This window comes from Periplaneta americana, chromosome 15, assembly GCF_040183065.1.
Source record: "Periplaneta americana isolate PAMFEO1 chromosome 15, P.americana_PAMFEO1_priV1, whole genome shotgun sequence".
In the NCBI taxonomy this organism is placed as follows: Eukaryota; Metazoa; Arthropoda; class Insecta; order Blattodea; family Blattidae; genus Periplaneta; species Periplaneta americana.
In genome coordinates, this window is record NC_091131.1 from 96,407,455 (window position 1) to 96,429,940 (window position 22,486).

A 22,486-nucleotide genomic window follows, 5' to 3' on the forward strand; every position below is an offset into this window, starting at 1 on the left:
CATACATACATACATACAAAATAAATAACACAATGAAAATATTTCATTTCCGATCTGAAAATCGTTCATCACTGAAAAAAAAAGACGTTCTAATGGTGGTTGATTATGGTGACAGAATGTGGGATCAACAAGAGATATGTTATTTGTTTAGTGAAATACAGCTGGAGAGGAACAAAACACAATCAACAGCTCCGAAAACAGTGCAAAAATTTAATGAAACAGGAAGCATAAAAAGATAGGTCACAATCTGGAAGACCAAACACAAAAATAACATGACGATAAAAATGCACCCGAGAATTCACATTAATCTACAAGACAAGCGGCATGTAAATAGTACAGTGAGGAACATAGTTGTTGAGAGGGCGAAAATGTTTCAAAATCTGTAGTGAGGTTCATAAGAGGCTATAGTTTCATTTCCTTCTCAGCATAGATATTTAAACAGAAAAGCGAAGTGGATATCTCGTCAACATATAACCGAAAACTTTCGGCTCGGAGCATGCGCAGTGTGGCATTCTTTGACTTAGAAAAAAAAAATTCGAGTCGCTCAACTATAGACACCGTGTGAGCTCCTGTGGTGGCGACTGTTGTTACTAACTGCAGGACAGCAGAGATAGAGTTGTGCTTGAAGCATATGGGTACACTTAATGTCTCAAGTTAAAAGATTAGACATATGGACGACACTAAAAAGCGAAAACTTAAAGCAAATTGCTGTGTCTATCGCCGTCTATCATGGAAACATCATATCAACAACAAACTTAAATTGGTCTATTGAAGACTCACTAAATTATATCCGCTTCTCAACAAGAAATCATCTCTAAAACTACAAAATTGAATGTTATTTTACACATCTCTGGCTGGGCGGAAGAGAAGGCCTACTGGCCTTAGCTCTGCCAGATTAAATAAATAAATAAATTATTATTATTATTATTATTATTATTATTATTACTGCTTTACGCCTGTCCTGTCTGGTCGGAGCCGCAATAAGTGAAATTAAACTCATCCAGTCATTTCAAAATACAGTTCTACGAATTTCACTAAATTCTCCTTGGTTTATCCGAACAGCCAACTACACAGAGAAGCTGGTATTGACACAATCAAACAGTTTATTCATTCACAACCTAACAAGTTCTATAACATCCTAGAAAATGTTCCAGGCACCGTCCACTAATCTTTCGGAAGAAAGTTCACATTATAGAATAACTCTTCTCGGGTTCTCAGCCAGGTGAGTTGGTGATTAGCTTCCAAGCTTTCGATGGCTAGCTCTGCCATCTTCTTCAGCCGTCGAAAGCTTGGAAGCTAATCTGCAACTCACCTGGCTGAGAACCCGAGAAGAGTTATTCTATATCAAACGCCGGGAAAGCCTCAAGTCATACAAAGTCCACATTTCTCACCAGAATCAAGAACAGACTTCCAATGGACCTAATATTATAATCAAAATTTATCATCGCACCAACCTCTTTAAGTTATATCACTTATTAAATATATTTTGTTCACTAAGAAACCCAATCTAGGCTGCCTTCAATTCAATTTCACGCATAATATTTGTATTTAATTTTACATGTGGTCTGTATTCCGCTAAATGCGTTTATTGATCAATAAATTATTTAAAAATCAAAGCAGGCATTGATTCTTGACTCATAATCAACGTAATAAACATTAAACAAAAGAATGTCAACGCAAAAATATAATTCCGTATTCCAGACACGGGTTTGCTATCATATCAGTACAGCTACTGGTACAAGTGCGTCATATAGGCCTACTACGTTTACACGGATTATTCAAATCGATTTGAATACGATTACCGTATTGAAAAATCCATGAAAACAGGGATTCAAAACGATTTGAGTCTCAAGGTCGATACACACTTTTTAGGTGGGATCGGATCGTATTCAATATGGACTGAGTTCCATGAAAACGGGTATCGTATTCAAAACGATCTCAATACGCTAAGCGCGTGAATGATCGTCATTTGTTTGATATGTCAACTATTTTACCAACAGTGAGAAAATTTTATTTATTTATTTATTTATTTATTTATTTATTTATTTTATTGCTAGTAAGTTTGAAATGAATACAAGTTAATATAATGTAAGATAAACTAGCCCACTCCTGAATGAGTAAGACTCGTGCTCAGGAGGGGATTCCAATACAGACAAAAATAAAATTAAACTTGAGAGTGAATACAGATTAAAAAGTGTTTAATATGTTTAAAACCAAACTATAAATCCAATACATTTTTTTTTATTTTTCTTTTATTAATTTGGAGAGGATTTGTGGTTAAAATTATATTAGAATAAAATTTGTTTAACAATCTGGGGCCTTGACTCGTGCTATGATAAAAAGCTGCATCGGTTTCACATTTAGATTCAGATAAACGCAGATAATTCATATTTTTAATTCTATATTTATGTATATACCTTTCAAAGTTATTCAGATTTTTGTGAAAATATTTTAATTAAATAAAATGATAAATTTGTTTAATGTCGAAAACTTTGAAATGTTTAAACAACAATTCAGTTGAGTAATCTTTCTGCTTTTTAAATCAAATTTTAATAGTTTTTTCTGTAGTAAAATTAACGGATAAAGGTTGGATTTATAAGTTGGTTTATAATTAATTATGTATGTTGAAAAGGCGTGTTGTAACACAAAATATTTTGTATTTTCTTAAAAGCCCTTATTACCATTCGTCATTAACAGCCATAATATCCAGAATATTAAGTTTTCATGCACCTCATTAATAAAAAGCAACATTGTTTATAGCTAAGGTCTACAGCAATTGTCGTCAGCACTCGCTGAAATGGGTAAAGAGTAAGCGGAGCAACATGATTTACCATGTCGTGCAGCAGGAAGAGGTAGAGAGCATACCCGCCAGCAGCCACGAATGCACGCTGGTGCAGTAAGAGACCTGCGGATAATAGACGCTAGCCCGAGAGTGCACGGAGTTGACGACCGCTGGTCTACCAACACTCTAACATGTCAATGACATGTTAACCAACATAACTACTTTCGAAACTTCAGCTTCCGTACTAATTCGATTTCAATACGTATCGAAAATTGCATGAAAACAGGGATCGAGAGGATCGTATTCAGTAGGCTACGGCAAAAGTATTCAAATCTATTTGAATACTCCATGAAAACGTAATAATAGTAGCCTACCTACGTAGTATCGTAAATGTAAGAGCGGTAAACATATAGTATATGCAGCGGCTTCTTCTAACACAAGCACAAGTATTATGGCGCAGCTACCTATGACTAATTAAGTAAAGGAATTGGCTAGTTAAAATAAATATTTGCATAGGTATATCATTTACAAAATGTTAAGTTGTTAATTAAAAAGACACAAGTTAAATATAGACCTAAAATACACTTACCGGTGCCACAAGAAATAAATGAAGTAGTTGCTTGTTTTCATGTAGCCCTACAGTGAAAGAAAATACTTATTTCTTGTTCTCTTCTTTGCACTACAAAGTTCAGTGTCTGCCATTGAGCTTAATGTCTAATGGGTATCGTTCACAAGCTTTCATATAAACGTATTAGAAATACTGTATAACTTTCAATAGCATACCTAATCAATTTTCATACGTAGTAAGTTTAAACCATAAATATTCATAGTAAATAAACACTATTTTATTTAAATTATCTGTGAAAACACTGGATTTTGCACAACACTTTTGTTTCAGTTACCTGCGGTACGAACACATCAAGGCAGCCATTTTTGGTGGGGGGGGGGATAATTACGTCACTCACCCTTGGTAGACATTCAGAAATCCTGAATAGTATTTTAGTGGCTATGAGCTGAACAGTTTGCTATCGCTGTCACCGAACGCTCACTACAACAAAATATTATATTCTTCGCCAGTAGATGCAATATAGCATGCTTGGATTCCCTTTTTCTAAGGAGTACTGCTGTAGGCTATAAAGGGGATATATTTTAATATCAGGATCGATAGAAGTCTCTCCGAAGCCTTACTAGTACTCCCTGTCTATCCAGAGCCAATCTGACGCTCCTTCAGGCCGTAAGTGCAGAATTTCTACACGACACGTGAAGTTTTAACTAAGAGATATTAAAAATATTTACCTCTTTGTAAATACAGGTGTATTTCATTGAGCTTGGCCTATTTCAACAAGTTGCGCAATGGTTCATGGGAGAGTTCAATTAACATTACGATATTAAGACTAGCCAAGTAACTATTCTGCAGTGTTTTCATTATTTTAAGAATGAGTCTTGCTCCCTAATACCTATTTTAGTCGGTTACTTAACGCCGCTATATCAAGTACAGTAACTAGTTATCTAGCGTCCATGGAATTTGTGACGAGATGGTATTTGACGAGGTGAGACAGAGGATTCGCCATGGGATTAACTGATATCCGCGTTACAGAAAGAGAAAACCTCGGAAAAAAACCAACCAAATTCCCTCATGTTATGGGTAATAATTTGAAAATGACGTGTGCAGCATATTGACCTATGAAATTAGAAAACGGTGTTTTTGCATTGCAAGACCCAGTAAAACAAGACAATGTTGGAACTACGTATTTTAATAATGTAAATCTTTGCAAGGTTTTCGAAAATTGTTTCACTTCTTATTGGGCTAGAAGAGATATTTCACTTTGCTAGTGATGTTTTAAATATTATTGAGAAAAATCGTCACCTTACATTGTAAATATCTGCAACTTTTATGCATTAGTAGGACATTTGCCTTTTAAATTTTATACACTTTTGTGAGACGACTCTTTTTTTCTTAATTGGTTATTTAACGACGATGTATCAACTAGGCCTACTAGGTTATTTGGCGTTGATAGTATTGATGGTAGAGAGATAGTATTTGGCAAGATGAGGCCGAGGATTCGCCATAGATTACCTGATATTTGTTTTACGGTTGGAGAAAATCTCGGAAAAAACCCAACCAGGTAATCAGCGCAAGCGGGAATCGAACCCGACCCCGAGCGCAACTTCCGATCGGCAGGAAGCGCCTTAGCCGACTGAGCTCCGGCGGTGGCTAGGTGGCTTTTCCAACGCGACAGAAAGAAAATACTTTTATTTTAATAAGAAAACCTAATACTCTATTATAATTATTATTATTATTATTATTATTATTGTTATTATTATTATTATTACTGTTTACAAGGTATTGACGAAAATTTACAGAATGACCTAAGAAATTTTGGAAAAATGTTTAATCTTTTCGTAAAACCAATAACTATCCTACAGAATTATCTATAAATGGTGTACACCTCACTAATCATAAAGAAATTGCTAATGCATTTGCCAATCAATCATATTGACAATATTGTAATGTAGGCTACTATAGAAGAGAAGGTGAAAAGTTGCCATTATGTCAACAGATGTTGATATTAAGCGTGCCACAATTTAGAAAAGTTTTATATTTATACCGTAATTCTGAATCTGAAACCATATTTTTTTAAACATGCCCTGATCACGTAGAATGACGCAAATCGTAACACATAACTACCACGAGAGAAGGGACGCATATCTAGATCCTATGGTTCGAGGTTAAATCAAAGTCTAGTAGGTCTCTATATACAGTCACGAAGCTTGAGTTGTGAGGGTGCTAGGAACAATAGACTGTGCCGATACTATTTCGCATTGTCTGTAATGAGGCGATATTAGCGATCCTAGTGGCTATCAACCAGAGGTCTGCATCGGACGTTTTCGCTCGAGCGCCAAGTAGTTCATAGCAAAATCCGACAGGTAGCGCACATGCATATGGGTAAAATTGTCACGAGCGATAAATCCTCGAACGGTATAAGCCGAGCGTTAGACATTCGTTCTTGTTACAGTGATGAACTGTGTAGTAACATCATAGATGTTTATCATTTCAAAACTTTGCAGTGTTTAACTAACCTTTCCATAGTACAACTACAAAACTTGCTTTAAAATGTAATATATATGTTGTAGGTAAATTTTTTTTTCTTCCCCCCCCCCCCAACACAGGAGTGATTTTGTTTTTCCCACATCTGATAGATGTTATTGGATGTAAATGTAATTATTATAAACGGAGAACACAATCACGATAATGCAAGAACTGTATCAAGTTTTCTAGTAATAATAATAATAATAATAATAATAATAATAATAATAATAATGATTGGTGTATCAATCTTTGCATCTGTAACAGTTGTGCAGCATGATTATTCGTTTAATTATATTTTCTGTGACGTTATCTCTGTACTAATATTGTTATTAATCTATTCCTATATCAATAATATTTTGTAAAACGTTTCTATATTGCCGCAGTATATAGGCGGAACACTATGTATGAATCTATCATATTATATATGTGGTAAATCAAATATTGAATAATTATGAATTAGCAATAATACCTGTATATCGAAGTTTTTTATACTATTTTATTTATAACTTCATGTTCCTGTTTTGGTACGCTCCATTGACTGTTCCATTAAACGTTTGTCATAAACGCAGAAAATAAAGCCTTATTTTTACCGTGTGAGCAAAACATATGTGTACCGTATCTTATCTGTCGCCTTCCATACAAGATAGTACATGTCGGTGAGATGACCTTGTACTGTGCTCCTATTTATTACGAGCGTATCACGACCAATCGTATCTCACTCGAGGGTGCGACACTCGACCGAGTTCAAGCGAGCGATTTAACTCCAATGCAGCACTCTGCTAACAACTACCTATGGATAGATATTTACTATGTATTGAGCTTCGTGACTGTATATACTAGACTGTGGCTAAATCTTTACTTCTCTGTATTGGGAATCGAACCCGGGGCGCACAGGTTTTTTGGCAAGATACGCCGTCATTTGGAGCCAGAAAGGAGGTAATTTAGAAGTCCAAAATAAAGCAACGACAGATAGTCAACAGTTTGAAACATATTTCCTGGGACGTGAATTCTTACTGCTAAATTAATATCGTAAGGAACACAGCTTTTATATAAGTTGGAAATGACAAAATGAATAAGTATCCCATCACATTTGATATGTTACACTAGCTCAGAGCAGGCTTATCTTCGGAGTAGGCCATATAATTACACTAAACGTTGTCGGTTGTCGGTTTGTACTCGGTGAGCGCAAAAGAATCTGAATTTGAATTAGTTGTCTCTATTTTACATTCGTTCCTACTAACCCGTAAAATGGATCCCGGGAGCTTGTCATAAATTTCAACTGTATTCAACCATTAACCCTTATTATCCCAGTCAATAGCCATTAGCCCCATAGCAATTAGAGTTTGATGACATAAACGCATCATTAAACGATTTATAAAACCTAGTTTGGGCGGAGTTGGTCCACCGGCGAAGTCATTACGCAATGGAACTAACCAGATTCTCACCGTTCGAGGCAACTGATGATTCCGTCCAGCCGTGGCTCAGTCCTTTAACGAAGGAGAGTGGGATTCTTTTCCGAAGAAATCATATCAAACTTGAGATGGACAGAGTAGTTTCGGGGCAGGATTTCCGATACCTTGCCATGTGAATTCATCCATTTCTCCATTATCAACAATATACTGTATTACAGGTACATACAGGGTTTTCATTTCAAAACTTATCAGTCTAAATAACTATTTATTACAATTAAATTTAGTTTAAACAAAAAATACGTCAATTGAAGGGTTCAGAGCCATAGTGGGCCAAGCGCCATTTATTAAAAACGGAGAAAGCAAGGGTTAAAGTTAAGTGAATACCATAGTTTAGTGAAGATTGACATATCATTTAGTTTTAATGTGTATACTTTATATTACTTGCTGTATGTTTCCATTGAAGTATGGTAATAACTTCATTTTAACCCTTGTTTTCTACGGATTTAGTAAATGGCGCTTGGCCCACTATGGTTCTGAACCCTTCAATTTAGATATTGAGAGGGAAGTTTAAAACCACTGTTATGTCGTTTAGGTTCCACTCCCTCATCCCCCACCTCTTTCTGAAATTTTAAATAGCACCCCTATTCAGTCATTCATTCATTCATTCATAGTCTTCTCCCAAAAGCAGGTCTTTAATTGCAAACCCAGCATTCTCCAATATTTCCTATTTTCTGTCTTCCTCTTACTAACTTACAAATGACTTTTAGAGAACCCGGAGGTTCATTGCCGCCCACATCCTGAGCATCATATCCCAACTCCTTCAAATCCATTTTAATATTATCCTCCCATTTACGTCTCGACCTCCCCAAAGGTCTTTTTCCCTTCGGCCTCCCAACTAATTCTCTATACTTATGCATTTCTGGATTCGCCCATACGTGCTACATCCCTGCCCATCTCAAACGCCTGGATTTAATGTTCCTAATTGTGTAAGGCGAAAAATACAATGAGTGCAGTTCTGCGTTGTGTAACTTTCTCCATTCTCCTGTAACTTCATCCCTCTTAGCCCCAAATATTTCCTAAGTACCTTATTCTCAAACACTCTTAGCCTCTGTTCCTCTCTCAAAGTGAGAGTCTAAGTTTCACAGCCATAAAGAAGAACCGGTAATATAACTGTTTTATAAATTCTAACTTTCAACTTTCTTGAGAGCAGACCGGATGACAAAAGCTTCTGAACCAAATAATAAGAGGCATTTTACATATTTATTTTACGTTTAATTTCCTCTCGGGTGTCATTTATATATATTTTTTTATTGTTGCTCTAAGAAGTTTGAATTTTTTCTCTCTTCAAAGGATAAATTTCTAATTTTTATATTTCCATTTCGTACTACAGAATAGACAGAGGACAATAAAAGCCAAAGTTTGAATTTATATTATTTATGCTTTTGATACTATGGCAGTGCTATGTACAGGAGTTCCGAAATACATAAGCTGTATTAGTGTCTAGCCAACAATACAGTTCATTTTGAACATTTAATTGAGAAGCATTTTCAAGTAATTAACATCTTTTTCATTTCATTTTTCTTTTCGTTTACCTACTTTTATATTTATTTCATTATATACTTCTTTTCTTTCTTTTATTTTGTTCTTCTTTTATATATATTCGTAATTTCTTCCTTCTTCCTCACGTTCTCTTCTTATATCCCTTGTTCTTTTCTTCTTTTATAACGAGCAAATGCTGGGTAACGTTCGGTGTTGGACCCCGGACTCATTTCACCGGCAATTATCACCTTCATATCATTCAGACGCTAAATAACCTAGATGTTGATACAGCGTCGTAAAATAACCCAATAAAATAAATTCTTCTTTTATACCGTACATCAACTTCAATTTATTTTATAGGTTTTAAGCATGGAAACGTAAAATAAATAACACGATATAAGTTACAAAATTTTAAATTATTTTTATTTGTTTTTAATTTTTTTTTACAATTTTTTGCAACAAGCAGTTATTCTACGCTAGAAATTTTCAGATTTTTCTGCATAGTACTAACATATGCATTTATCCGAGAAATAAAAATATTTCCTCCGGGCCGGATTTGAACCAGCGACCTATGGATTACCGCATTCAACTCACCACTACAGTCCACCGCTCTACCAACTGAGCTACCAGAGGACACGAGTAAACTGTACCAACTTTCACCTTACTCTTTCACCGCTCTACAATTCCCTTCTTATAGATAATACATAATTAAAGCAACATGAAATAAATTGAGGTCGCTGAGAAATTGGCAACCACGTTCATTACTTTCCACGGCTATCGCTATTACTATACTTGCTATGCATGTTCCTAATATTATAAGCAAAATTAAGAATCTAAATAAAATTAAACTGACGAAATAGAAATGTATAACACAAACACAAATGTGATACAATATTCAAAAGTGACATGGAATTCATAAGGATACCTGTAAGCTAACTGCGTGAAATGTGTATGCTCTCTGTTGGGTGTTATTATCAGTGCTGTCATGGAGGCCATATGGGGCCATACATCGTACGGGAACCTACAATTTTGTTTAATTAATCGTATGGGGATAAGGGTGCATATGGGTGTCTAAGCTTTTTACGTGGAGATCTGTACAGATCTTATATCATCTCTTGCTGTTCCTAATGTATTTTGTTTGATGTTTATAAACAAAAATTGTCCACCTCTGCAGCACTGGAATCCAGAATTAAATAAAATAATGGTTGAAAAACAAGAAGTGCTACAAATACTCATTCCAAGATTCATCGAGACAAGTGTGCATCTATAGTGGGGCTACATGGTGTATTCTTTAAATCAAGCTTGTTGTACAATTAAAATGTAAAGCAAAACAATTTCTTTAGCCTACTTCTTCTTTAATATTAAAAAAAATCATTAAGTGACAGTCGGAGGGATAGAGAGAGGAGAGTAAAATTTAGGCTATTTCAAGGGAGAAAACAAGGGGTGGGGCGTATGGCCAAGAGAAAGATTACCATGACAGCACTGGTTATTATGATATTTAGATTTTTAAGGAAATGGTTCTTATTTACATGAACAAACTGAATATTTCCGAAGTGTGATGTCAAGAACCGAAGAAGAGTCGTGTGACTGACTGCAACTGAAGAAACCTCCCAAATAACACACACTGTAACCTGGCTGAAGATTACAGCATTTCATTTCACAGTAAGTCTCCTTAAGTTATGAAACAGGAAAGGAATTTACTATTCCACTGCGGTAGGCAGACGGAATACCGATGTATTTCCTTCTGGGTCACGCCGCGGAATGCATGGCAAAGTGTCTTACTCTTTAATTATGCAACTCGGGTCACACGTGACTCAGTGGAGTTTTGGCCAACCCTCACCCACGTCAGGGTCTCCTCAACCTGTCAATGAACAGGTCTGCATAGTCAGAATGCATAGAACGTAGAAGTCGCTGGTTGGACTTCGCTACCGATCCAAGATACGGGGAAGTGACTAAGAGCAACTGGCAAAGATTCTCCAGATGACTGGTCGCCGTGGCATGGCTACACGTGTGCGTAACAAGCCGGTCACGAACGTATACTGAAGCAACAGGGCCGCACACCCTGCCGTGTTGTACCAAGTGCCTCAAAAAGTACAGTCAAATGTCTTATAACGAACGACAGCATTATGAAAGGTTCAGTATTACGAAATTATTTTCTGTCCCCTGCATTTTCCCCATATAATTTTATATTAAAATATTTTCAATTAAAGAATTCTGCTTTTACGAAAAATCTTCATAAAAAATTGCTCCCTTACCGAAAACAAAATCTACTTTTTTAAGCGAAAAATATTTTAAATACCGGGTAAAATTGAGGGCCGTTTTTGCAAAACTTGCTATCTGCAAAATTTCCAAAATTGAGATTTTGATGGATTCGTTAACATAAGGCAGGCCTCTATATGATGTTCAAAGCGTCTTAGTAAAATTTCTCTTCATTGTAGTGTATCAATGTGTGATCGTTTTTTTCAAAACTTGCTTTCTGCTATAAGTGAGACATACAGCAAAACTTGCTTACTATAGTGTTTTGTCTCTCCTGTAAAATTTCGTTTTTTCAGTTAGCAAGTTTTGCAAAAACGGTCCTCAATTGAGCCGTTAAGAGCAAAATTGGGTAATGAGGTTTAAAGTAAAAATTCTGTAAAATACAGCGCAAAGTAGCAGTTAATATGTCCTTCGTGCTATCCACTGACTACTAATAGTTTAAATAGATTTAATACTAAAAAAAGTCACTGACATGATGAAAAATGCGGAAAAATTTCTGCTGGTTACAATTAGAGCACATGATACGCCCGGTATTAATTTATGGACATGGGTTATGACCAAAAAAAAAAAAAACAGAAAACATAATCAATAGTTTTGAAAGAAAAGTGTTAAGAAGAATTCTCGGATCCGTTAGAGATAAGGGGATCTGAAGAATGAGATATAACAAAGAAATTTACAATAGATACAAAGATTTGGAGATTTCAGTAATAGTGAAACTAAAAAATTTGGAATGGGCTGGACATGTTCAGAGAATGGACAATTCAAGATACCGAAGATGGCTATGCAGGATCAGATATATGGCAAAAGACCTATTGGAAAACCTAGGAGAAGATGGAAAGACTCAATCAAGGAAGATTGTCAGCAGCTACTGAAGTGTAGGAATTGGGAAGTGAGAGCCCGGGATAGAGAAGATTGGAGGCAGAGAATCATGTAGGCCAGGACCCGTTTTGGACTGTAGCGCCAATGATGATGATGATGATGATGATGATGATGATGATGATGACAATTAGAGCACAAACGCAGGTATATTATACTATACTTCGGGTCTCTGCACATACTTCTTATATCATAATCATGTACAAAGTATAGTATATTATACAATACTATACTCTCACGACTCAGGGGGTTATTGCAACCATTCTGCGATGGATTTCAGCAGATAGGCCTACAAGCCATTCTGCAGTCAAAATACGAATTATATCTTGAATCATTCACTTTTTTTCATTTATTCGGAGCAACAATGCCAAACATCCAATAGAAATTCTATAACCATGGCTGGCAATCAAATGACATAGCCACGAAAGCACTTGATTTGAATCCTCAAGGCAGTCGAGGAATTGGCAAACCCGAGATAACATGGAAACGTACAATCCTTGCAGAAGCCAAAAGCAGAGTCAAGATGTGGGGAGAGATCAAGGAGTTCGCCAAGAACAGAGTCAGATGAAGGAATTTTCTGAGAGCCATATGTTTCATACTGGAATGATGGAACATTGATTCATTGATTGATGGTTGCCAATACCCCTAAAGAGAACTCCGGCCTATACTCTTGTAAAACATAATATGCCTCGGCTGACTTTCATTTACTAAGAAGAGTATAATCTGTATCAGGACCACAAATCAACTCAGTTGCACATCTGTTTCGTTCTCTGGCGCTGACTAGACTGATATTTTTTTCTCGGCCTTCTGCCGTTTTGTTCAATATTAGAAATTCTATACCATACACCTCTAAATTCACCTCACTTTTCTCTTCATTTCATACAATTCAATTCCATAAAATATATGGTGTTAGGGTAAGGTGTACGAGCTTCGGTGACGCATAGTGATGACGGCCAGCCACTGCTTCACTGTACCACAGCGTTCATGGCCTTTCGCCGGTGCAGGACGAGGACTCGATGTGCGATAACTGTTGTCAGATTGTGTAATATACTTATCTAATCTGAAGACTGTTAAGAGCCTGGCTCTGTTCTGAGCCGTGTATGGGGTATTTCCGGGGTTGAGAGACCAGGAAATGCCAATGAAACATTTCTACGCTGCGGTTATGATATACGCAAACAACATATGCAGGGATTCTTGCTACTTGTATATCATGTTGAATTAGAAAATTACCAAGAACGCCCAGCAGTATAAATGCTCAGAGATTAGTAAAAACTGGATATTTCCCTATTAATAACTTTTAGTAGTAAGGATATTTCTTGTACACATATTTACAATCTGCATCAGCGATAGAAACCAGCCCAGCTGCTTATGTGGTTGCGTTTTTTTTACGACGACCACGGATTCGAGTTCAAATCTCGCAGATGGCTGAGTTGTATTTGTAGCGGGCAAAACCAAGGTTATGAGAGTCTTTCTCGTGGTTCTCCCGTGTTTCATGTTACCGTCGTCATTTCACCAAGCCCTTCACAGTTCCCAATTGGAAAAACTACTTGTGTTTTCGTTACGCCGAATCGAACGTCCACCATGATGCAGTTTGTCCATAGACTAGTGCAGAAGTCGTCTTCTCAGTGCACTATGGAGCAAGCACAGTTTGCTCGCTGCTCAGTTCTATCCCTTAGACATCAACTGTGCAGCAGGAGTTGGGGGGAAGGAATCAGGTGATGGCAGTGGCGTCCGTTCACTTGTTCAATCCTTGTAATCAGTCTCTAATAATTATAATAAAAATAAACACGTACTTAATTTATTTTAAAAGGAACTGCGTAATAAGTAAATCACTTTTCAGTTTAAGACAAGAAACAAGTTGTATTTTTCCGTTATGAATTGTAACGGTTTTGAAAGCAAATAGTTTTCTCATATTAAAGTAAATGAGAACATACAGACCTATAACGCATTTTCACTGTTACAAAATATTAAACAAATCAAATCCATTACTAATATTTAAATCATGTCATACTATTCCTTTGTTAAAGTGTCGTCAATAAAATAAAATTAATTATCCATTTTGTATCTGACATTATATATAATAAAACCATTATGTACAACATATGAAACATATTATCTCTTCTGTTACAAGACTGAAGTAAATTATTTTATTACAATGTAAACAACAAATGATAAAAATTATTTTCGCTCATCATTAGCATTGGTTTTCCTGTTTTTTTTTTTTAATTCATTTTTCCCTCACTAACTGGTTTATGTTAGGTGTCAATGCTCGTGTAGAACACAATCGAAGAAGACATTGTAAATTATGGTCAGAAAGTTGGCTTCTGTGATGGGATGCGTTGGCTTGGCTCGACCTACTGCACACTGCACAGTACTACCTCCTCAGCCAGCGTCCCGGCAGGCCAGTTGACGATGGCTGGACTAGTGGACTAGTGGATGGTAGTGGGTGGATTCTAGACGAATCATAGATATGAATAATAAGAGAGACGGAACAATGGAAACATTACAAACCAGAAACTGCAGGTGCTTCAACTTTCATAACTGAAATTTAAGGAGAAGAAGACGATGATAATGTAGTTTCGGTAAGTGTTTAATCATTATTCATAGCCTATTATTACTATTTTTTAAATATGTAATGCACATCTAAAAATCTAGTGGTTTTCATGCTATATTTAGTGTTTTTTTTAACGTTTAGTGTATTTCTGCAAACTGGAGTTGGCAACGCTGAAAAGGGAGTACAATCGGCCAATGCGTGCCTTTGAGTGTACGGACCAGTGTTGCCAACTGGACAGAAATTCCATAAAAAGTGACGGAATTTCAATGTATCTTATGGGGAAAGAATGACTTTGACGGGTGACGGATTTTCTGGCGGAAATTACGATTTACATCGTCTTTTGACTTTTTCTAGCTGCTGTCATTTTTAATTGTTTCATTTGGGGGGGGGGTAGACCAACCCAGCACATCAACTGCGGATGATGTGGATGAATTATTATTTTAATCAAAATTGATAAGTAAGTTGTGTTAAAATTTGCTTTTTATTTGTATATACAGATGTATTGAGTTGGTCTTATTTTTTTTTTTTATTTTGACGGATTCTGACGGATTTCGGGGTGTTAGACTGACGGGGATACAATTGATGTGTTGGCAACACTGGTACGGACCCATCCCGGGTGTACTCTCTTAAAGCCAAGGCAACACACACACTGACTAACTATTCAGTACATCAACAAATCAACAGACGGACACAAAAATCAATTAAAATCAACCAATCTCCTACCTCAACATCTACTCATCCAGAAAAAGTTTCCTCCCAAATAATTGCTACTGCAATACTGTATTCCAGTGTTGCCATACCTACTAATTTAGCAGGAGATTTCCTGTTTCTCCATTGAATCTACTGCTCTACTGATTTCTTTGTCAAAAGTCCGAATTTCTCCTGCATTTTTGACATGCTGCAGTTACCTATTTCTATGACCGGATTTTCAACTCATTACTTTAGTACACATATATTAGGTCACCATGTCTTATTTTTGCATCTTATACACAAGTCAAACAATTTTTTCATTTGTCTCCCTGCTCATAACGCGGCGCCACAATGATGCTTACAAGAAGCAAGAGTCGCCTCTCGCGGCGGATTATGATATCAGCACACAGGAGATAAAGACCATGTTTTATGCACATGGCTCAGATTTATGAGTCTCTCCAATCCATTGGATAGTCTAAACATAATTACAGAATGATAGAGAACGAATGTTTGAAACCTTACCACGAAAGGATGCACACTCTCTTCCTCACACACACATGCACGCACGCACACATACACATACACACAAAGTATATAATCTTCATGCAACATAAGCATGTGACAACTTTCGTCGATTTGCAAAAGGTGACATGTCGAAAATAAAGTGTTGAACAATCGCAAAAACTCTAAGTTTAATTAAAATGTTAATATATATTTTTTTCTAATTAGATCACTATGGATACATACATTCAGGATCCATGAACATTTTAATATTTTTAAGTTCGTTATGATTTTTGTAGCGATTTTCCAACACTTTGTTGTTTTGGACGTGTCCCCTTTAGCAAATCGACGACAGAATTAAGTTATTTCATTATTGTTTTGGGGACTCGGGGAACAGTATTAAGTAGTGAAGTTTGTTTCTGATTGTGTGCACGTGAAACAGTGAGAGAGTGAAGTGTAGGTAATGGTATTTTTGTGTTACATATCTTGCATAGTGATCTTTTAAAATGAGTGGAAGTGTCCCAGCAAGAAAGAAAAGTAAATACTCCTAGAATATTATAAATCAGACTGGGAAATGATGAACAGTTTAAAGGATAGTTATGTAAATGCAAGAAAGGGGATAATTTTTCGTCTGTTATAGTCGCAGCTAATGCAATACTGCATTTAATATCACCTTTAAAACAAATCTCTTATATCGAAAATATTTTGTGAATACACGAAAAATTTCTGATTAATACATTTTAATATGAAACATTGTCCATAAGACATTACTGTGTAAAAACAAAATTGCATGACTTAGTTACATACGCTGAGTAGAAATGATAATAAGCAAAATTGTTACATTACATTGGTTAGGGATGTGCTATATAGTAATACAACAGTACAGTATCATCTTTCTTACAGTACACTGTTTTGTAATTAATGTTATAATACAAAGAGGAAATCCATGTTTAATTAATCTACTGTAATCTCCTGTTTTTTCGATGATTTTCTTCTGATTTTCGTGAGTAGGTCGTGGCAACACTGCTGTATTCAAATATTCCATAATGAAATGATCGCAGAAATTTAGTCAAAAGAAATTCCCTCCCCACTTTAAACATTGATATCAATTCATGGACGACAGGCATGATTCATAGCCGAGTGCAGTGTTCGCAGATTGAGGTTCGGGGCTTCCCGTTCTCTGGAGATAACCAGCAGATAACTCTGTTATGCCAGAGTAATTAGATCGGACTGCCGCTTCCCTCCCTCTGCAAGATCGACTAGAATGCATCTAATCGCCTGTATTCAAGGGGTACACTACCTCAACTGATAGCAAGAAGTCCCTCAGAGCAGCTGTTATAGATTGTATTACAGTCTCACCTACTTTTAACTATCTTTAATATTAAATATATTGTCCTCTATACTTTTCCTGAAAATGGAATGTCCTTATAAACATTGCTCTAAATGAAACTTTTATTGTTTTCAAAAATCAATGATAAACAAAATTAAACATTAATTGTCTGTTAAAAGATAAAAAATGTGTTTAGACTGTATTTTCACAGCTACACAGATTATTGAGAAGAATCGAGAATTTAATCTTCCACTATTAATAGCCTTCATCGATTACATAAAGACTTTTGACAGAATTGACAGAGAAATTTTATGGAATGTATTGGTTGCAAGAGGTTTTTCGAAGCATCTTGCAAGAGCTATTGAAAGCTTGTATCTAAATACAATTTATAATAAAGAGTGGAAACCAAAAAATCGAAACAGAGAATCTCAATTAACCAAGGACTATAAGACAATGGTGACCCTCTCATCTACTCTTTTAACTTATATATTGACGAGGTTGTCAAAAATGGCAATTGATCTTAAAAATAGAGCTAATAAAGTCCCTGTAGATACACTCTTGTTTGCCAACGACCAGGCTATAATAACTTCTTCGGAAAACGATCTGCTATTTTCAAACTAAGCAAGATTGCACAAGATTACAACCTAGAAATTTCTTTAATAAAAACTAAAGTTATGGCCCAAAGGGGCAAAGACATACAACGAGTCAAGATAGTGTTAAAGGACAGAATACTATAATAAGTAAAAGATTTTAATTATTTAGGAGCATCTATAGGTTATAATGGAGGAAAGTATTATAGACAATAAACCACAATCTTTTCAATATTTATGTGGTATATTCGAAAGAACATTGGCAAGAAAAGTAAGAAAGGAAACATTCCTGAAATTTTACAAAGTATTAGTTGTACCTGCGATTTTGTGTGGCTCAGAAACGTGGACCCTGAATAAACAAACAATAAAAAGAATTAAAGTTTCCGAAATGAAATATCTGAGATTTGTGGCAGGATACACGTTAATGGACAAAAAACGCAATAGAGACACTCGAAACGAACTATAAATATCCAGTTTAAAAGATAAAATATAAGAATATCCTATAGAAAGAAGTGATACGAGCACTTCAGTAGAATGAGTACTGATGGAATGCTCTGGACAAGTTGAAACTATCATCACAGAGGGGGAAAACGACCAGGGGCGTCCACGGAAAAGATGGATTCAGCAGCTATAATACTTGGAGTCGCAACGAACCAATTGTTTAATTCTTATTAGTTGTTGTTGATGATGATGATGATGACGACGACGATCTACCTAAACTTTTTTTTGCTCTTATTTAAAATCTGTTTACAACATTTTCCCATCGCGCGAGGTTTTTAAGTAGTCGTAAATTGTAATATGTATAATTAGATTATTTTTATTACTTTATAAAATCTTTGCTGATTAAACTTTTTCCTATTTAAAGAAAAATTATGGTTTATCCTTATAGAATTTTTCGTATTGATTTTAAATCCGTTTACCGAATATTTCTAATACATAAGAAGGGTTCAGAACCATAGTGGGCCACGCGCCATTTACTAAATCCGTAGAAAACAAGAGTTAAAATGAAGTTATTACCATAATTCAATGGAAACATATAGCAAGTAATATAAAGCATACACATTAAAACTAAATGATATGTCAATCTTCATTAAACTATGGTATTCACTTAACTTTAACCCTTGCTTTCTCCGTTTTTAACAAATGGCGCTTGGCCCACTATGGCTCTGAAGTGAGTAGGTGTAAGAAACTCTGGTTGTGAGACACTCGTCTAATTGCTGCCAAATTAACAGAGATTGATATATAAAAATATGTTTAGTAAGTTATTCTAGGTAGCCTATATCAGTCATGCAAAAGTAACAATCTGTTACCATACAACACCATACACCTCCAACATTTCCCTGTGGATTTCACTCGGACTTTTTCGTTTTGCTCAGGAAAAACGGACTACACCTCGCGCTCTTCACAAGTAGACGATGCTAGCATACGTTCCATCTTTACTCAGTAGTTACCGCTCGTTTCGCCAGGGTGACACTTATCGAGACATTGCTGTCTGTAGCGAAAGATTCAAATTAATTATCTGCTAACTTTGAAGGTCCTAAACAAAACAGTATACTGTAAAGTAATTGTGCGTTACTTTGCGATCCTCCCTAGGATTTATTAACACACTCGTTATGAATAAAATAGAGAAGAAATCATTTATTAATGTTAAAATTATATAGGGACATCATTTTATTTTTACTTCCATTTTTATTGTACCTGAGTTTTTGTATGTACTTCGCTCCCACCCCTTCTATTAATGAAGTTCCAACTGTCCTCCAACAGAACCAAGGTCGCATATAGTAAACAATACTGAGTTAGTGAGTATAGTACGTTTCAGAAATATGTTCGCATTTTCCAGTGACGAAAAAGCTTTCAATATTGAATCATATTTTCGCACAGGTACTGTCGTCCGTTTCTCCCATCTACTTCTACTCGCCCCTCTGTAAAGCTAGTGGCTGGGCTGTCTTGGCTCTTTTCTGAAAAACATTAATTTCTGTTGTAATATTATACAACTGTTTAAAATAACTTAAATAAAAGGGCCTCGTTAAGTAATTAACTGTCACGTGATTTCCCCTCTTGCTACGATCCTGCGACATAACTACTTGGACGAACAGTAGATAGCATGTCTGAGTAATTTTATCTTTTCGGATCGGGTAGAAGTGAAGATTGAATTTACAGTACGTAAGGTACTCTTTTATAGAGTAGGTACAGAATTAGTTCGAAGGACGAAACTGGTAATTAAGCCTGAATCAAAACGAACGGCCACCATTTTAAAAAATGCGTTTAAATATCCATATTATGATTAGTTTTCAATTTAACTTCATTCTCTACATTGTACGCTGATGTGCTGTAGACAGTATAATATACACTGCATAATGAATACGTTCGCATGGATAACTCAGTTCGTGAGTAAACACACTTAATGTTAATACAGTACTGTATTTTGATTAAACAAAAACCTATGAAAATTATCAAACTGAACATTGCGAGATTTCCTAGTTTACGTAAATGGATGAACTACTTTTCTTCCCTCTTATACCTAGTAAAGTGATTTGTTTGTATTTTTACGTCAGTATCATCGAACTCCATTCGTGGAAAGGGGTAGCAAACGGTGTTTTCTGTTTTCAACCGTCAATCCAAAGGTATAGCCAGGTTAATATTAAAACTTTTAATAAAAATAAAATGATGTCCCTGTACAAGTTATCAGCAAAACCAATTTTCCCTGACTGTCTAGAAGAGTTACAAAAAACAATATTAATTGTCCATGGAGAACAATACACACATTCATAATCGAGAATCGAACACTCCTAATTACTTAAGTCGGTCAGACATGTTATCGAAACATATAATTTTTTTATTGAAGAAATTTTGCAATGCAGTTTCTCTGGAAACATCGTTCTGGGACAACGCTTCTAGGAGAACCCTGACATGTGGATAAAACAATAGAAGGCATAAAACAAAGAGCCCGTGTCTACGATGACAAGCACGCAAGATGACATACGAGAAGTGTAATAAAAATGACAGGGGGACGACGTGCATTATCAGGAGAGCAGAATAAGAAGGTTTCGAAAACTAACACAACTGATGACGTGGCACTTTAAAACTATTCGTGCTGTAGGAAATACAAGAGAAGTCATTCTTCGCGCGTTGTGATAGCGTTATGTGGGACTCTGTGTGTATTAATGATATTGTGCAATCGTATCCGAGAGATGTTTAACGCAATAAGCTCGAGAGATAAAGTACACTAGAGAGATGCTGTTGAAAGCCAATCTTGTGCGAAATGCTGCTTGTCAGCTTTCTCAGTAGCTTTCGCACCCATGGAAGAACGCAGTAGCATAACACCTGCATTCAGATCAAATACGATACTTTGCACATACGCGATAATTATTTATAAAAAATCGCTCAACAGTGGCGTTAAAACCTTGAGAAACGCCATGACACAAGTTCTAAAAAAAATGGGATGTGATTAGAGATATTTTAAAATAATTATGTTATATAAGGGTACGAAGTGCATGGGTACGCTCAATTCATAAATAGAGCTAAAGGAATGAAATTTGGGGTAAATAAGCACATAACCGTATTTCGTAGCTTTTTTCTAAAATCATTCAGCTAAACTAGAAATTAAAAAGAAAACACTTCATGCATGTCTTTCTTATGTACTATTATGTTGTGAAATACGTACGGCAGATTCCAACTGTCCAACGCCATCTTCCGCGCTGTGAAGTCAACGTACGCAGTAGACATGCCATTACGCGAAAATGCATCACATATGTAGCCATCTCTTCATCTAACCCACTCTAACCTTGTCACAGACCTCGCGGCTATCTGTCACAGATCTCGGCAGAGTTGCCTGATAAAGAAAATGCAACTGTCGTACCAACTTATGAAAAATGTCGTACTTCAGCATAAAATTGTCGTACATTTATAATCTTACTAACAAATTTCACATAACACCCAAAGAAAGTGGCTCATTGGCATATAAATATAATTCTACCACTAAATTTTAGTTTCAATTAGGGATATTACTAATTATTGTTCACATCCACAGCGACATTCAACATTCAAATAAATCTGCATCCATTTTTAATCCAATCAAGAATATTAATAATTATAGTTCATATCCATAACGACATTTGGCTTTCAACAAAATCACATTTCTTCATCAACACTATCATGCCCGTAAAGTATGCACGACGACGCTTGGTCAGAAACAAAAATTATTATATTCAAATTCAGTAGAAACTTAATCTTTGGCCGTCGGCAGCTCATAATTATAGGTACATGAAATTAATCCACTTGCAGTCGACTCGAATCCAACACTGCTATGTCGGCGCGTGTAGACTTCTTAATTTTCCTTCTTCATCAAATTGATTTTCAAAGCATAAAGCATGAAGTATGTTTCTTTCGTATACTGAATGAAGAAAAGTTGTCTAAAAAGAGACGAGTTAACCGTTAATTTCATTTTAATTATAGACCAACATTATAACTTCCAAAATAATCTTGTCCCTTCAGTAAAATAGTAGTACAAAATTGCGTACGACACAGAATTCGGTCGTACCTCGTACAATTAGTCAAAAGAGTCGTATGTGTACGACTACAGTCGTTATGTATGGCAACTATGGATCTCGGGGTTACGCTTACAGATCTCGGGACTAAAGCCCGATCGCAAACTCGTGGCATCTGCGCGAAAGACGAATTGGCATCCACTTACATGGACTCGTCCAAGAGTCTTGCTGGGGAGTGTTTGAACAGTACGCTCTAATTCAGTGTTGCCAAAACCTAGTGGAAAAAAGTGGCTACAACTGATCCCGAAAATGGCCAAAAGTGGCTAAAGTTTAAATCGCTAAATACGATAGGCCTAAGTATGTCAGGTACAAACATAT

At 35.9% G+C, this 22,486-nt stretch overlaps 1 non-coding gene across 1 annotated transcript; it reads right to left on the reverse strand.

Annotated features, from left to right (window-relative positions):
- Positions 1 to 9,365: 9,365 nt before the first annotated feature.
- On the reverse strand, positions 9,366 to 9,457 carry TRNAY-GUA (transfer RNA tyrosine (anticodon GUA)). The gene is given in 2 exon segments: positions 9,366 to 9,401; positions 9,421 to 9,457. It is a non-coding gene; the product is annotated as a tRNA-Tyr (tRNA).
- Between the last annotated feature and the right edge of the window lie 13,029 nt (positions 9,458 to 22,486).